Source organism: Bactrocera tryoni, chromosome 5 (genome assembly GCF_016617805.1).
Source record: "Bactrocera tryoni isolate S06 chromosome 5, CSIRO_BtryS06_freeze2, whole genome shotgun sequence".
In the NCBI taxonomy this organism is placed as follows: domain Eukaryota; kingdom Metazoa; phylum Arthropoda; class Insecta; order Diptera; family Tephritidae; genus Bactrocera; species Bactrocera tryoni.
Genome location: NC_052503.1, coordinates 17,758,799 through 17,776,662, shown reverse-complemented (window position 1 = coordinate 17,776,662; position 17,864 = coordinate 17,758,799). Strand labels below are relative to the sequence as shown.

General features: G+C 37.9%; 1 protein-coding gene across 1 annotated transcript in view; it reads left to right on the top strand.

Annotated features, from left to right (window-relative positions):
- LOC120778048 (ecdysone-induced protein 78C) overlaps positions 1–17,864 on the top strand; it is a 228,769-nt gene that overhangs the window by 22,504 nt on the left and 188,401 nt on the right. The gene's annotated exons all lie outside the window — the stretch shown is intronic.

Sequence of the window (17,864 nt, the reverse complement as noted above, 5' to 3'; positions counted from 1 at the left end):
GTCGGATTCTGATTTCGGAGGAATCCTAAAAATTTAGGGAATTTTACAACTGCTACTCCAATTATGGTTATGGTTCGCTCAGAGATAAACCCTTCTAGTTATTATAAAAATCAGAATCAACCCGATACAAATATTTTATTACTTATTTTCACCAAAAATCTCAATTTAGACCTTCAAAGAACATAAGACTCAAATTCTTTCGCATGAAACGAACTTTAATTGTGAAAATCGTTGCCTCTATTGAAAGAACTGCCAGTCCATATTATACATCACGGTATATGTATATACAAAGTGATTTCCAAAGTAAACAGGACTTTTTGAATCAAGCGCTCCTGGTGTCGCCATCTGGTGCGTTAGAATCTGCTATCTTTATCGATTATCCAGTGCGAATTTCATGACATTTCATCGGTTGGAAGTGAAGTTATTGCGTTTTAAGTGTCAGTATGTTTGTGTTATCGGTGCGAAAATGAGCTTCGAACAAAGAGCCAACATTAAATTTTGTTTTGAAATTGGTAAAACAAACGGTTTACCGAAACGTTTCAGTTGATGAAACAAATTTATGGCGATGATTGCCTATCCCGAAGCAGAGTGCACGAGTGGTTTCAACGTTTTCAAAGTGGTCGTGAGGACATAAATGACGAACAACATGTGGGCCTATCAAAATTCGTGATCATCCGAAATGCCATCGAAACTGTGTGTGAACTCATCAAAAATCAGCCGAAACCATCATTGAAATTCATGGAAATGGAATTGAACATCTCCAAAACATCGATTTATCGCATTTTGACCGAACCTTTGGGCTTACGAAAGGTGTGTGCACGGTTTGTTCCGCACAAATTGACTGACGACCAAAAATTGCTCAGAATCCAACATTCGAAGGACGATTTACTGACCACAAATCACATTTTAACCATTAACCACCCCGTATTCACCTGATATGGCACCGTGCGACTTCTTCCTTTTCGGAAAAATGCATTTGCCCATGAAAGGAAAGCGTTATGCAGACGTGGAGGCCATTCAAAAGGCTTGCACTGGCATAATGGCGGCCATACCGGCCAACGATCTAAAACACTCGTTCGACATGCTTTTGGACCGTGCAAAAATCCGTATTGAAAGAGACTATTTTGAATAAAATAAATTGGTTTTGCCGAAAAAACTGTTTGTTCTGTTTTTTTTTTTGTTAAGTCCTGTTTACTTTGGAACACACCTTGTATGTTATGTATAATGGAACTAATAGACAAAACGCAAAGAATCGCAGTGCTCTAATGAAAATAGTTGGAGAGCAAAAATGCTTCAACCAACTACGAAGAGGATCATGACCCAGGAAAAGTCGTGAATTTTTATTGAGGTGGCTGACATTCAAAGCCTTTGCTGCTGCAGCGTAAATAGGCGTGCTGCCGGCCGACGCATGTTGCTAGTTACAATGTTGAAGGCGGCCGCACAAAAAGCGCCTGCTTGTACATATGTCTGTGCGCACATGCTGCCACTCGGTTGGCGGTTGCAAATGTGACAGCAACATTTTGTGATTTTTAATAGCCACGCAGTGATTTAAAGAATTCGCGCTGGTATTTCGCGAACTTGCCACTTTGTGCGAGACGAATGGCAACACAGAAAGTGGACACACGTAGAACAGAAGAGTGTATGTGCGTGCTTATGTGTGTGTAGAAGGGAAAATTATATAGTACGAGCACTTTAGTGGCATATAAAATTTGCCATGAAATACGCGGTGCAACAATGCTCATTGTGGCATGTTGCAGGAAGTGTTGCAAGATTCATTTTACAAATGGCTAGTTGTAAAGTTCTGGCAAAATGATTGATTTGTAGCTGTGTTGATGGGCATGTAAATACATTTCTAGTTGTAATGCAAAATAACAACAAATATGATGAAGAAATAGTAAATTACATATATGTACATATACATACATACATATTTACAGTAATGTGGGTTTATACAAATCTATTTCCCACACGAGTCCTATGCGAATTCATAATATGCCATAACATGATTGGCGCCCATCAACATGCTCATAAATCATGAGTTGTCCAATGCTGTACGTGCAACATTTGCTGCATATGTTGTAACATTTCAAATGCAACGTTGATTCCGAGGCAAAATACGACTAATTGATGCAAGAAAACTGTAAGGAACATACTTACATGATGTAGTATATAATTCTTATTTACAGTCATGTGTTGCATCATTAGAATTATTTTGCTTTCTGAATTTGTAGTTGAAATTGATGCTTTGTACATACATATACATATACCATTGATATAATAAGTTGTAATCCCCAGAAAGAAACGTCCTACCTATGTACGTCGACCCTATAAAATATGTACATATGTATATAAATGATCAACGTGATGAGCTTAAAGTTTAGTTTTTGAAACATTGATCTGAAATTTTGTACATGATCTTTTCTCGCCAAGAAGCTGCTCATTTGTCGCAACCGCCGATATCGGACCACCGGGGCATATAGCTTTCATACAACCTGAACAATTGGAATCAGTGCTTGTATGGAAAACTTTTTCATTTGACGAGATACATTCACCAAATTTGCCATGGGTTATTATCTAAGGCAATGGTGCAATCTCCGAAGAAATTGCTCAGATCAGATCACTGTGGCATATAGCTGCCATACTAAGTGATCGATCAAAATAAGTACTTGTATGGGAAATTTGTCTATTCGAAGAGATATCGTCATCAAATTTGGCATGGATAATTGTCCAAGACAAATATACAATGTTCGAAAAAATTTACCTAATCGGCTCACCATAGCATATAGCTGTCATACAAACTGTCCGATAAAAATCGAGATAAGGAAAAAAAATTTATTTTCCCCAAAATAATCAGTCCTCCTGTTTCATGTTTTATGAAATTTACCCTTTTTAAAATTAGGTGGCAACATTTTTCGAAAAAATGTTAAAAAAAATAATCCATTAATTTGGCACATTTCTATTCTGCCTTAACGTTTTATTACATAGCATACAAATAATTATTCTTAAAAATAAAGTGGCAACTCTACTGGGAAGTATGCTAAAATTTAGTTGGTAATACAAAAATATGTATATATTAGCGCAATGCTGATTTTTAAGTAACCTTTAAAGAGAACTTACTAATTTTTTTTTATTAAATTTAGGTGGCAACCTTATCCAAACGTTTTTATCATGTTTATACCTCTTGTAAAAATATTTGAATAATAATATTTCATTTCTTAAAATTACATGGCAACTCTTCGAAAATATATATTTTCAAGAAATATTTTTCAAAACTTAATTTCTTTAAAAAAAAGATGGCAACTCTTCGAAAGTATGTATTTTTTTTCAAAAAATATTTTTCAAAACTTAATCTTTTTAAAAATAAGGTGGCAACACTGATGAGAACTGTGCTTTAAGAAATTAAAAAAAATTTTGAAATTTGATAACAAATTTTCGAAAACATTTATTACAGTATAATTTCTAAATTCTTCAACTCCCAGTTGCTTGCTTCCTCATTTTACTTTCTTTTTTTGTATTTTTATTGTGCTCGCAGCTGGCTTGTTTTCATTTCATCGCTTATTGTTTACAACTATCTTTTATTATCAGATTAGCACGTTGTAAATAAGCGCAAAAGAAAAACATTCGCCCACAAACAAACACACGCATACACACATACATTTGTACATACGCACGGGCATAAATATACATATGTACTCGCAAGCAAAAAGCAAGTTTCTACTATAAAAACACACACACACACATACATGCACACATACGCACGAGTATGTTTATTATTTTTGCCATTGCTCTTGTCGTTGTTGTTCTTGTGATTGCGCTCTTGCCCATGACGTTGCTGGCATAAGTCATTGAACTTTAGATTGCAAATTCAAGCGGTAGCTATCGCACTAACACCAATGCGAACAAACCAATCAAAAGTCAAAACGAAAAGCGTAGTGCGGGAGCGGCAGCAATTGGCTTGCTTACTTACGCTACACACTTACGATATTTGTATTTGTTAATGTGTGGTTGTGTGCAGCAGCTGCAGCAGCAATCGCAGGAACAGCTGCTTGTGCCAACAACACAAACTACTTACGCCATTTCGAAGTGAAGACGACAATCCCACTTTCTTAACTGCAAATGCCTTCGGTGCTTAGATTACTCAGCGTGGCCATTTGAAAGAGTAATCAAGTTTGTAAGTTCTTTAGAAAGCAGATAAATTTGATTAAAAACCGATTTAAATAAAATGTCTATGATCTCACCCAATTAATATTTATTCTTCCTATTGAAACAAAAGGACAATATTTTCAGCTGATTTATTCGCAACAATTGATTTGAATATACTGAAGATGTAATGCTGTTCAAAGATAGGCATTGATTAGACCCTCAAATATTTCGTCACCTAAAATGTCGAACCACTGAAGATGCAACAACAATTTGTGGATGTAATGATAGGTGTGGAAACCAAGGGCGTTCAAATAATTGGAAAAGTTCTTGATGGGCAGAGTGTAAGGATCGCCTTTGTTCCGAATTCCTTGAAAAAGTAAGCACGAGTCTCTTAGTTAAGGTGTTCCATGGATTTCCTAGGGTGAAAAACAATATTAAAAAAAATTTTTTTTTTTCATATAAAAAATGAAATATTTTATTAGAATTCTTTTTTGTTACAAACACACACTATTAGCAAAGAAATTCGAAAATTTTTGGAAAAAAATATTTTAAACTCATTGCGACGCCATTTCCGGTGACCCCCCGGAAAAAAGATGCGCCCGCGTTGGCAGGATAAATCACTACAGGATCATCTAAAGTGAAAAATACGCGTTTTAGTTAAAACCTTAACTTAGAACTTGGACGCAGAAAAAGAACTGAAAATTAGATTTTTGGCAGACATTTTTACAAAAAAATTTAAATTTCAGTGAAAATTTCGTGACATTTTTTTCAAATAGCTGTATAATTCAAAGGTGTTTTACAACTTAAAATGAGATTCTAGATAGGTAGGTAGGATGGATGCCTGACGAGGCAATTAGGCTTTCAGGAAGCTCATTGTGAAACAAAGGGGCTAAAATCCTCTCACTCTCTATGTTACCTGTGAAACACCCTGTGCTCCGAATGTTTTGAAAGTGCAACCCGTAGTTGCGTTTATTTTCTTATATGAAGCCTAATCGTCTTGTATCTCCAGTCTGCTGCCAATAAGACAGTGACCTGTTAGCACTCCTATCAGAGTACTTTTGTCACACCTTTTAAATTTTAATTGTGGACATGTGCGGCCCATATTCCAATCATTCCAGGTATAACCTAGTTCACATGCTTCAAAGTCCATTGAGAAATAAGATGTTGGATCCACCATGAAATCATAGCATCCTTTCACTCTCTTAGATGAAACCCTAAGAAACTTTAGCGATTTCAAAAGTACTTTGCTCGCTGCATATTTAAATATATATATCCTTGTCGTATCACTGTTTGTCAGAACAACAAGGTTTTGGAGGCACTGCAGTGGTCTGGTAGTCGAAAAGCGATTCGGGTAACTAATTTTGCTGAAAATATACCTTTTACTCGATTATCTAGTTTAGACCCAACCGCATAGAAATTTATCCGTGTGTCCCATAGCACCTCACACCTATCCCACTCTCCTTTGGAATAAAAGCAATATTGGTGATCGAATTGTAAAATGGTTGGCGCTGCTAGAATTAAATCCGCATGGTTTTTAGTTAGCCGTAACTTTAGAAATGCCGCTTATATTGACAGCCGACGGATCATTAGTTTGTAAATTGTAATATTTTGAGTGAAGGAATTTTTGTTATTGTGAAAAAATGCGATGAAGAGATTTTACCAAGAATAACGACGAGTTGACGATTCGGAGCAGTGTTTGGAGATGTTCAAGCGTAATAAACCCGAGTTTTTGCAACGGCTCCATCATTTTACTCCGAAGTCCAATCGACAGTCGTTTGAGTGGACTGCATACGATAAATCTATTCCAATGAGGAAACTGAGGAAAAACTGGCTGATAAAGTTATGGCGTCTGTATTTTGATTTGCACATAATTTTGATTGACTACTTTAAAAAAGAAAGAACCATAAACAGGTTTTTAAGGATGAAATCACCGAAAAATGGCCGCATTTGAAGAAAAAGAAAGTGTAGTGTCATCAAAACAATGCACCGTGACACAAGTCAATGAAAACGATGGCTAGAATCCTTGAATTGAACTTTAAATTGCTTCCGTATCTACCGCAATCTCCATATTTCGTATCCAGCGCCTATTACCTGTTCTCCGATCAGAAAAGAATGTTCGCTGGGAAAAAAGTTTTGTCGAACAAAGGGTGATCGCCGAACCTGAAACTCTTGAAAAGAACTACATTGTGACAAAAAAGAAAACGGAAGTTGTAATTAAATTCTCCAAATAAATGGTATTTTTCAAATTTATTTTGCTAAGTTGGAAGGTCTGTCCTTAATTACTATGCCAAATATGATCGCGCAGCTGCTTAAGTCGGTACACCTCAGCCGTGCGTTGCCATTTTTGCAATGGATAAAAATAATGAGCAAATAATTTGTATCAAATTTTGTATTTTTAACCAAATTTCGTGTGCGGCATCATTGCGAATGTTGGAAAAGGCTTACGGTGATTCAGTTTTTCACAAACACAAGCTTTAGAGCCTTCAAAGTCTGTCGAGAAATTTTTCAGCATTTTTCGTTTTGGACGACCTTCGACCTCTTCAACTAATGAAAATTTAAAAAAAGTTAAGGATATGGTGCTTGAAAATCGTCAGGAAAGTTTTAGGGAGATGGGAAAAGAGCTCGACATCTCTAGCGAATCCGTTCGAATGATTTTGCTAAATATTTTGGGTTTGAAACGCATTCTTTCACGACTCGTCCCGATAAAGCTGATTTTTGTTTCAAAAAAAGTAAAGTAAACACGTCTCTTTGGATATGCTTGAACGTCCGAATTCCGATCCCACATTTATGGACAGCATTAAATCAAGGTGATACTTACTGTTTTCGTGATATTCGTGGTTTGGTGCATCATGAATTTGTCCCACAGGAACAAATAGTCAATAAGGAGTTATATTCGGCCATATTGAGGCGTTTGGGTGAGAACATCCGTCGAAAACGGCCGGAATTGTGGAATAAGAGATTATGGATTTTACATGATGATAATGTACCATCGAGTCAAGCCACGACTGTGACTAAATTTGAAGCAAAAACGCAATGAATACCATCGATCAACCACCATATTCACCAGATTTGGCTCCGGGTGATTTTTCTTGTTCCCCAAATAGAAATCCGCTGAAGACATTTGCAGTCGATCAAAAAAAATAAAACAAAATTCGCTGAAGAGCTGAAGGCCATCCTAAAAAATGCTTGTGAAAAGTGTTTCGATGACTGGAAAAATCCTTGGCATAAGTGTATTACATCTGCTGAGGATTACTTTGAAGGCGAAATAATAAGTTAATAATTGAATAATTAAGTATTTTATTTACATATTCTCCGCTCTGTATTTTTTGCGTTTCTTCTTTTCGTTGACTTCACTGTAAGAGCAAAAAGGTGTAAATAATTTAATTATTATATAAATAACAACTGCACCCAGTGCGGAAAGTGCGTGAACATAAATATTACATAATCGCTGTGAGTTGATCGCGACTTTCAATTGCTGCTCAGTAAGCGAGCCCCTTTGCATTTCCTTACGACCGTGCGAGTGACAACAAACGGCACATATTCACATGAGCACATACATATGTATACACATACGCACACACACATGCAGAAGTGTGCCTTTGCAATATTTAATATTTACATATACATATGTACATAAGTATGTATGTATTTACTTTCGCCACGCATTGTAATCAATCCGGTGACAAGCAGTAAAATGGATGGCAACGCCACCAGCAGAGTCATGTGCAATTCCACTTTCGTTGCAAGTTAGCGAGTGGGTGTGCGTGTTGCATGATCTATGCAACTTTTAACCTCTTCGTTACTGTAAAAATAGGCAGCAACATATTTACATACAAATACATGTACGAGTAGGTAAAGATGTGTATGTATGTATATGTGTATTTGGTGTGTAATAAATATATGGGCAAGGCTGCACTGGCCCAAACAAGCCTCAGAGTTCCAGCAACACGTTGAAACTGCCGCAGTAAGCAGCAAGCAACTAGTGTGTCGCCTTCATGGAAATGTTGCTCGCGTGGATCGCAATGAAAACAACAAAGCACACGAGTTGACATATATACATACACAAATTTGTATGTGTAGACTGTCAATAGTTTTCCTATGCGCCTATTGCACTTACCACTACATAAATACATATTCGCACTCATACACACACACACACATTCATCCATGCTTGCCTGCAAGTACAAGAAGTAAACAGCAAAAGTCAGCGACCAGCCGACACTCGCTTACGATTACACAATCGCTCTGCCACAACCTTAGCTGTTGTTTTCTTTATTGCTTGTTGTTGGCATTGTTATTGCTGTTGTTGCCGCTATGCATAGTTGTTTTGTACGTGCAATTTGCTTCCTGGTTCGTGTCGCAGTCAATACTGGATTGTTACGTTATGCGACGGCAGCAGCAGCAGCAGCAGCAGCAGCGGCAGTGACAGCGACAGCAACAACATTGCTAACAATTGTTACTCTCGCTAAAAGCGCTCACGGCACTCAGTGCAACAACAATGTGCGCGGCGCTGGGGATGTCACTGGAAGGCAGTCACTGCTGATCAGCTAGGCATTGCTGTTACTACTTTTGCTCTTATTGTTGTTGTAGCTTCAACTTGTTGTTGCTGTGGCTTCTTTCGCTTTCGCGTTGGGTTAGGCGTAGTCTTTGCCTACTTTTTGTTTTTGTAATTTCTTGCTTTTCCTTACTTTCCATCGCTCGGGCGCTGACTGCGCGCGCGCTCCTCACCAGTGTTGCATGCAGCACTTCATTCCACTCCACTATGCACTTTTCATGTTGCATGCGCTTTTCCTTAGCTGCAGCTAGTTGTATGTGTGTATGTGTTTGCCTCTGAACATTGACTTTCGAGTGATTTTCTTTGCTTTGCCATTTGTTTTTGTTATTTTTGTTGCAAGTGATCGCAAGAGAAAATGAATTTTCCATAGTGTGCGTACTCTCACCATGTTATTGTTATTGTTGCCTCTGGCGATCGCATCTATTGGCGCTTGTGTTGGAAACTGCCTTTAAAGTAGTGTACTTTTTTCTAATGCTCATTGCTGTTGTTGTCTTTTTATACCCTGAACAGGGTATATTAAGTTTGTCACGAAGTTTGTAACATCCAGAAGGAAGCGTCGGAGACCCTATAAAGTATATATCTAAATGATCAGTATGTTGAGCTGAGTCGATTTAGCAATGTCCGTCTGTCCGTCTGTCCGTCTGTCCGTCCGTCTGTCTATATATATTCGAACTAGTCCCTCAGTTTTTAAGATATAGTTTTGAAATTTTGCAAACGTCATTTTCTCTTCAAGAAGCTGCTCATTTGTCGGAATGGCCGATATCGGACCACTATAACCTATAGCTGCCATACAAACTGAACGATCGGAATCAAGTTCTTGTATGGAAAACTTTCACATTTGCCACTGTATCTTCACCAAATTTGGTATAGATTATTTTCTAAGGCAACAATGTAATCTCCGAAGAAATTGGACAGATCGGTTAACTATAGCATATAGCTACCATACAAACTGAACGATCGGAATCAAATGCTGGCATTGAAAACTTTTGCATTTGACAAGATATATTTACGAAATTTGGTATAAATTATTTTCTAAGGCACCAATGTAATCTGTGAAGGGTATATTAGCTTCGGTGCAGCCGAAGTTAACGTTTTTTCTTGTTTCTAACTCTTTTTTACCTTTTGCCTAACTCTTTTACCTTTTTCATAGCCTCTCTTGGGCTTTATGCTCATTACTTCCAATATATCGTACATATATGTAGGTGTGAGTACATGCAGTAGCTCCTCATGTGGCATTTGTTTACATTGTCTTTGTTGCTTTGCCAATTTCCTCATTCCAACAATTGCTTTCGCCAATGGCATAAGGAAATGATTTTGGCACCCAAGCAAATTAGATTCTCTTCCCAAACGGTACCAGGAAAAGTTTAAGATCGAATATTTGGTGTATAAATACTAGTTGAATGGATCTAAACGAAACAAGCATGCCACGCAGCACTGCAAGCTGAAATTCTGGGCGAATCTTGCATCATAGGCGATAGAAGGGTTCGCATATTTTCAATCTCTCAAATCTATATAATAGGCCCTTTGAAAAATTAGTCTTACGTAAGCTTGTTCTATTAGTACATAAAAATGAGGTTGTGCCACGAAAAAGTTTCTTAAAAGATAGGGTAGTCATCAAACCCTCCTTGGGTCATGAAACTTTTAAAATTTGCGAAATATGATGAAAGAAGCTCTCGCTCAGAAGTGATCAGCTTTGGCCGATAACAGTGGAAGTGTATTCCATTAGGACAACGCCAGGCCACATACACCGATAGTGACTCGCCTAATACTCCGGAAACTTGGTTAAGAGGTTCTTATACATCCCCATACAGTCCGGGCCTGACACTAAGTGATTACTGCCTGTTTCTATCTATGGCGAATCAACTTGCTGGTGAAAAATTCGCCACAAGAGGAATATGTGAAAATCGACTGCAGAAGTTTTTTGACAATGTGGACAAGGGTTTCTATGAGATTGACATTATGAAATTACCTACAAAATAACAACAAATCAAATAAAACGGTGCATAATTGACATGATCAAATCACCAGACCACTGTAATGTCATTAAGGTAGCAGTAGATGCACGAATTCGCCGGAAACTACAAAGCCAATTTTAACCGAATGGAAACTAGCCGGTACTTTGTTGTTCTCATGTACTCCAGTTTTGTACTATGGACCTCCTGTCAACCCGACAAGTGGTGATGATTAACTAGAACTAGTGCAATTGTCAGACTTTTCTGACCCATAGAGGACTCTAAACTACTTAGTATTAACAAAGAGGTTGAATGGTCTTGCTACTTTTTCCTTTATTGCTTGCTTTTGCCAAACTGATATTGAAATATCTCGGTAGACTCACCTTTTTCGAAACGGCCTGGAATTGATATTGCTCGCTTTAATAAATTTGAGGTGAGATCCAAACGCTTTGTCGATTTATGAGGATTAGATGAGCCATTTTTTAAGAGTTTCTGTGTACCACAAAGAACCACCGCTCACTGCTTTTTAAATGAGATCCATCGCTATCTTACGCGCAAGGATCATGCCTAACCTAATCTAAAACCTTCAGCTTAATTGAAAAAATTGATTGCATTACTAGACCTCATATAGGGTTTTCCAGCAAGAGTGATATTATTTCTTAAAAAAACACTATTTGTTAGAGAAATTCAAATGTTTTTTATTTAATGTGAAGTACAATCGAAACAATTAAGTTCTGAACACCACACTTTTCAAATGGCCTCCACGATTTCTTTTGCAGAAACGAGTTCGATGAACCCGATTTTCGAGTACTTTTCCTCTAAGTCAAGTCGTAAGTCATAAATAGCAGGTACTGACCTTTAAAGCTTGAAAAGAGTATTTGTTATTGCTAAAGACCAATGACTTCAAATAACCCCTCAAGAAGTAGTCTAATGGTGTTAAATCACAACTTCTTGGAGGCCCTTCAATGCTACAATTTCTTGAAATAATCGAGTCTTCAAACTTTTCTCACAATAATTCGGTTGTTGCACGTCTTGTTGGAACGAAATGTTGTCAAGATCAACTTCTTCTAATTGCGACCTTAAAAAGTTGATTATCATCGATATATAGCGCTGTCCATTGACAGTAACGGCGCCACCAGCTTCATTTCGAAAGAAGTACGGACTGATGTTTCCACCAAACCAAAAACCACACCGAATTGTCAATTTATGTAGGTGAATGTAATGGTTGTGCATGAATAATTTGGATTTTCTGCGCACCAGAATCGACAGCTTTCTTTATTTACCGTACCACTCAGCCGAACGTGAGATTCATCAGAGAAGATAGTTTTCTTAAAAAAGTCGTTAAGGTTTTCGAGTTGTTCCAAGTCAAAATCAGCAAATTCGCGGCGTTTAAGATGGCCCAATGACTACGGGTTTTGAGTGAGTACATTGTTATACGGATGTAAGCCCAAATCCATTCTCAAAATCCGTCAGGTTGTGGCCTTAGACGTTCTCATTTTTTAAGAACGTTTTGGAATCGACAAATTGCGGTAGTCACTAACACAAAGCACATGACTACGAACTAAATACTAATATAAAGTATAAAAAAATTGGTAAACGATATTCCACTTATTCCCTTCTTTAATAAAAAAAAGTCTATCGAACCTTTTTACAATATTTTCAATAAAAAAAATCCGCAGTCAATCTCAAAAGAGACTTTTAATATTTTATTTATGGTCGTATTGCATTGCTTACTTTATGTGTTCTTTCATTCTAATGGAGTTCGTATCTAATTTCCATCAAACGCGCCAGACAGCTGTTGCGTCTCTGCGCCGCCGCCCACTTCAATGCGGACCCTGCCGGCTATTGATCCCAGCAAAAATGCGCTCTCATCACAACAACTGCGCGCATGTTTTTGCAATTGCTGCCACAGCACACACATATATTTGTCTATGTATGTATGCGCCTATGTGTGTGCTTCTATGTGCGCTTCTGTGTGTGTGTGTGTTGATAAGTGAACGTTGGCGCTCAATTGTTGTTCGACTGCATTCATTGCATCCAGAAAATGAAATTATCCGCTAATCGCAAAATACTTCCTGCTTCGTTGAATTTTCTTCAGCTGCTTCGTCGAACCCCGCTCTCTCTCTGCTTCGGTTGTGGCTGCGGCTTCGTCTTGTTCGTCAATTTAGTTGCTGTGTCAGTTTTTCCTTTTAAAGAGCCATTTCAATTGGCAGCGGGTTTTAATGCACTTTCTTCCATGCATGTATGTATGTAGGAGTGTGTGTGTGTGTTGTGAGCAGAGAGCAGCAAAAGCGCTAGAGTATAAGAAAAGCGCAACAACAACAAAAATAAGAATAAATAGTTACAACATCAAATTGCAAGTAAAAGCGGTTGCCAGCGAAGTCGCAGCACCGCGCGTTGTTGTTGCAGGCTGAAGAAGTCGAGTAGACGCCGGAGGAACGGCAGCAAATGATCTGTCTGCCGCCTCGCCAGCCCACTCATGCCGTAACGGTTCTCTGCTTGCGATTGTGTGAGCGCGTGTGTGTGAGTAAGTGAAAATAGCCGACTGCAGGCGTGCGTGTGTGTGCGTGTGGAATTGATCTTGAGTCTTGAAGTTGTTGCCTTGTCTATTTTGCTATTTGTTTTCCGCCGTTCTGTTTTTTTTTTGCTGTTGTTGCCGCTTTGTATTTGCAATGCGCGTTGTTTTTGCTATTTTTCTCTTGATTTTTGTTTGCGTTTTTTTTTGTGTTTGTGAAATAGAAATTGAAAATAGCAGTCGCCGCACAAGTCAAGAACAGCAATAGCGAGTAGCAGCAACAACAACAACGAAAGGAACAACAACAGCTGCTGAAGAAAAACAGGAAAAGTCCCAATTGAGAGTTGCTTGACTCTTTGCTGATTTTTCTTTTAGCTGCAGAAGTTGCGGTAGAGTGTAGCGAAGAGGCAGGGGCGCCTCTCTAGAAGGGACTTGCTCTTACCTCGTTCACACTGCCGCTGACCGCCTCCGCAGCGCTGCCTAGAATTTACTTTACAGCCGGCTGAGTATCGTACTACTAATAGATTAGATAGATAGAGGAGAACAACAACACCAACAACAACAACAGCAAATACGACAGCACAAATTACAACAACAACCAGGAACTGCTGCACAGCAATATGCTGTCTTAGACGGCCGGAGTGGAGTAGCGCCGTGTCCATAAGCAAAGTTGTTTGCAGAGATCCGACGACAACAGCAACAACAACAACAGCAACGACTGCGAGTCTTGGCGCGGCATTGCCAGGGCTGAGTGGCCGCTAGAACCACAGCGACAGCGGCGGCAGCAGCGACGCCAACAACAATAACTAAGCAAACAACATAGTGACAGTAGTGTAGTGGCAGCAACAACAAAACTTCAAGACAATAACAAAAACAACAACAACAAGAACGTACAAATCGCTGCTGCAACGGCGTTGCATGGCATTTCTGTGCGTATGTATGTATGTATGTACGATCGGTGCTCACTGTGTGTGTGTGTGTACGTGTGTTTGCATGAGTGATTTGTTGTTGTTGCTGTTGCTGCCGTTTCTGGTGTGGTTAGTTCTTCGCCAGTTCGCGCCCATTCGCTTGCGCCAACTCGGGAGTTCGGGAGTTCGGGAGCAAGCAGGGAATCGAATTCTTGTTCTTATTCTTCTATACCCGAAGGTTCTACGGTTTGGTTTGGATTTCGTTTGCGCATTTGGAGCGCTTCGACGCTAACGCTTAGCTCGCTAGCACGCTAATTCTCGCAGGCTTTTGTCCACCAGTATATCTATCGTCATTTACGCGCTTACGGTTCGCTTCCGTATATTCGTTCGTCGGCCGTTTTGTACGAACGCTGTGCGTGGCTGGACTTTTTCTTCCTCCACCACACATTCTAATGGCGGCGCGCGCGCTCATGGATGCGCTTAACTTCTAAATCTAAACTAAACTTTAATTCGAGAATAGAGTATTCGCCACGCCAGCCAAGCAAAGTGCGCACAAACATAAATAAACCGAGCTGAACTGCGTGACACGACCTGTGTCTTTGGCTGAGATTTTTGCCAGTTGCAACCGTGTGTTTTCAGTTTCGCGTACGAAACGAGCGTTCGCGTCGCGTTGTGCGTGTGGACACATAATTCGGACTGTGTTAACAATTTTAAATCGATTTTGTGCAACATTTTTATTTAAGTTTTAAACGTTCTTCTAGAAGTGTTAAAGCTCAAGTGTGAAACGAAGTGAAAGCTTGCAATGAAGGAAGTGCTAATTTTGTGAATTTGATTTCTAGTGAAAATATAACTAAATACTCTGATCTTTTGTTTTGTTATTTTTAAAGCTACGAGAAAAACAGGATACACAAGGATAACCAGAAAAGGGGTTTTGAAAAATTTTTACGCATTCATATCATTCAGGAAGTGTATACAAGTTTCTATGCAACCCATTTAAGACCCCGAAGTCCTTAATCTATTTGACAATTAATTCTAGTTATAGAGACCTTAGCGGCATATTGGAACTCGTTTTATTATTCAACACTTGTATATGAAAAATCGCTATTATAAGCATATGGTCTATGTACATATGTAAAAAAAGTTTCAACTAATAATTTCTTTTGAATTACTGTTACAAATCGTTATTATTTTAACGATCCCGACATGCTAACTTAAATGGAATAGGATTAAACGTACTTATTAGAAATCAAAAAAAAAATTAACGATGTTTTCCATAAAGCGGTTCCAGCTCATACTGCTCTCATCTTAAATCTTAATAATCGGGTGATTTTCCTTGACTTTTCGAAAGCAATGTTAGTTTTGGAACTATTTCGTTGACTCCTGGCTATTTTAATATAATTATTAAAGATTTTCGAATATTATTTTCAAATATCACACGCTACCATCTTAAGCTCAAGCGTTTATTTCAAGTTGACAGCTAGCTTCGATAGAAAAATTATTTGACAGTTCGGTGTGCCTTCTGACAAACAACATCCAAATACTTCATGAAACAAAAGTTTTAAAAATGTTTTAAAGTTAATTTGTGATTTCAGGGATTTTTAGCACTTTGAGAAAGATATATTAAGATAATAATTTAGTTCAGTGACTTTAATACTTTTAAAAAGAGAGATTTAAAAACATAATTTTCCAGCTTTTATAAAGCTAGCAATCTACTCTCGAATTTCTGGCTATAGAACATAAGACACTGAATTTCATCCTCACTGAAATCAATCCTTAACTAGAATTAACTGATTCAAGCGCTGAGTTTACGCATTATGCTGGGCGCTAATTGTCAAAATTCTTTAGAGGAAGAAGTGTAGGCAACATGTAGACACTTTTCTTTCCACTGTACAGTTTTCACTAGACTGCGGTTAAAACACAACCACACTCTACAAATTTTATGAGAAGCTCAACCCGCTTTGACGTTTTACGAAGATCCTGGCGGGCCATATTTCCACAAGAATCGGCCAGTTTTCTTTACGTAAATATCCAAATTTATGTCCTGTAGAGGAAGGAGCGTAGGAAACATGTGCACACTTTCCAATTTTCGCTAGACTACGGTTAAAACACAGCCTCATTTACGGCGAATTCGCCAGAATTGATATTAATCCCCTCTAGAAATTTTATGACAGACTCAAGGCGCTTTGATGACTTACAAGGGTCTTGTCGTTCCATATTTAGGTGGCACCCCATGGACTGACATTCTTAGCTTTCTAAATGGGATACTTCATGACATGGGATACTTCCTTGTGGCCACGGCCAGTTTGCTTAAGGCTTTCAGTTTGCTTGATATTATCTGCTATTATAATTGACTCTTGTTGATATCAATATTTGGTGTGTAACTTTATTTTCGAAATTTCCGAAAAATAGAGATATTCGATGTTTCAAATATCAATTATTTATAGTCATCGTCAAAGCAGGCCTTACTAATATCGACAATTATTCGAATAAAGATAAAACACATTTCGAAGATTTAGATTTTAGATTTCAATAAACTCGTTTCCAAAATTTTTCTTATCAAATTTCCATAAACTCCTCGGAAATCCACGAATGATTTTCCGATTTTTCTTCTTCTTGATTGACGAAGTGATTTAGTCGCTTTTTCCAAGCCATGTCCTTCTCCACTTTTTTCAACCCTGCTAAGATCAGCTGACTACACAGTGAATGCAGATGGAATAAGGACTCTAACTATGCATAAACGAGCTTAAGGGGTCGCATGGGTTTCCTCGGTTAAAAAACAACTTTTTTCAATAATCAAATATTTTATTCGAATTTTTTATTGTTACAAGCATCCACTATTAACAAAGAAATTCTGAAATTTTAGGGAAAACTCGGCCATTGGGACACTATTTCCGCTGACCCCTCGGAAAAAAGCTGCGCTCTCGTTGGCAGAATAACTCCTTACAGGATCATCTAAAGTGAAAAAATACGCGTTTTAGTTAAAACCTTTACTTGAATGAAGGAAAAAAAACTGAAACTTGGATTTTTGGCACACATTTTTACAAACAAATTAAATTTCAGTAAATTTTTTTTTTAATAGTTATAATCGAAAAAAATCCTTCGTCCAAGTCTTCAAGAATTGTATATCAACTCAAAGGCCTTTGTAAAATTTCATGAAGATCGGTTGAGTATTTCTTGAGAACCTTGTCAACCGACTTCTAAATTACACTTTCGACGCATTTAAAGACGGTGCACTTAGCCAAGCTAGCCTCGAGCGCACAAGTTCTCAAGGCTGTATCTCAAAAACTATTACTGGGATCAACTTGAAAATTTAGGAAAATATTCTAAAAGTGTTGTAGAATTTAATAAAGCAATAAAAAAATCGAATTTTTGAAACCCGTTAACTCGTGTAACCCTTTAAAGGGCGATGACTTTTATATGTACAATTTTTTTTTGCTAAAAAAATATGCCGCAAAAAACCTATTAAATTGCTTAATATCACGTTTTTGGTTGGCTCTTATTTATTTTTCAATTTTTATAATTCGAAGTTTTTTAAACGTCTCGAATCAAAGATATTCCTATTAAATTCCGTTTTAAGCTAAAAAATCTCAATGTCACAACACAAATATTAGATCTGCTTAGCTACTTTGGTTTGCTAGTTTTAGGGCTGTGGCTTAGGCAGTTTGAACCACAATATTAATCAATAACACGCAGTCTTTGGTTAAACCTTCCTTAAGTTACTCTTTAATTAGATTATATAGACCGGAAGGTGTTACTATGTTCCTCTTTATTATAATTGACATTCTAATATT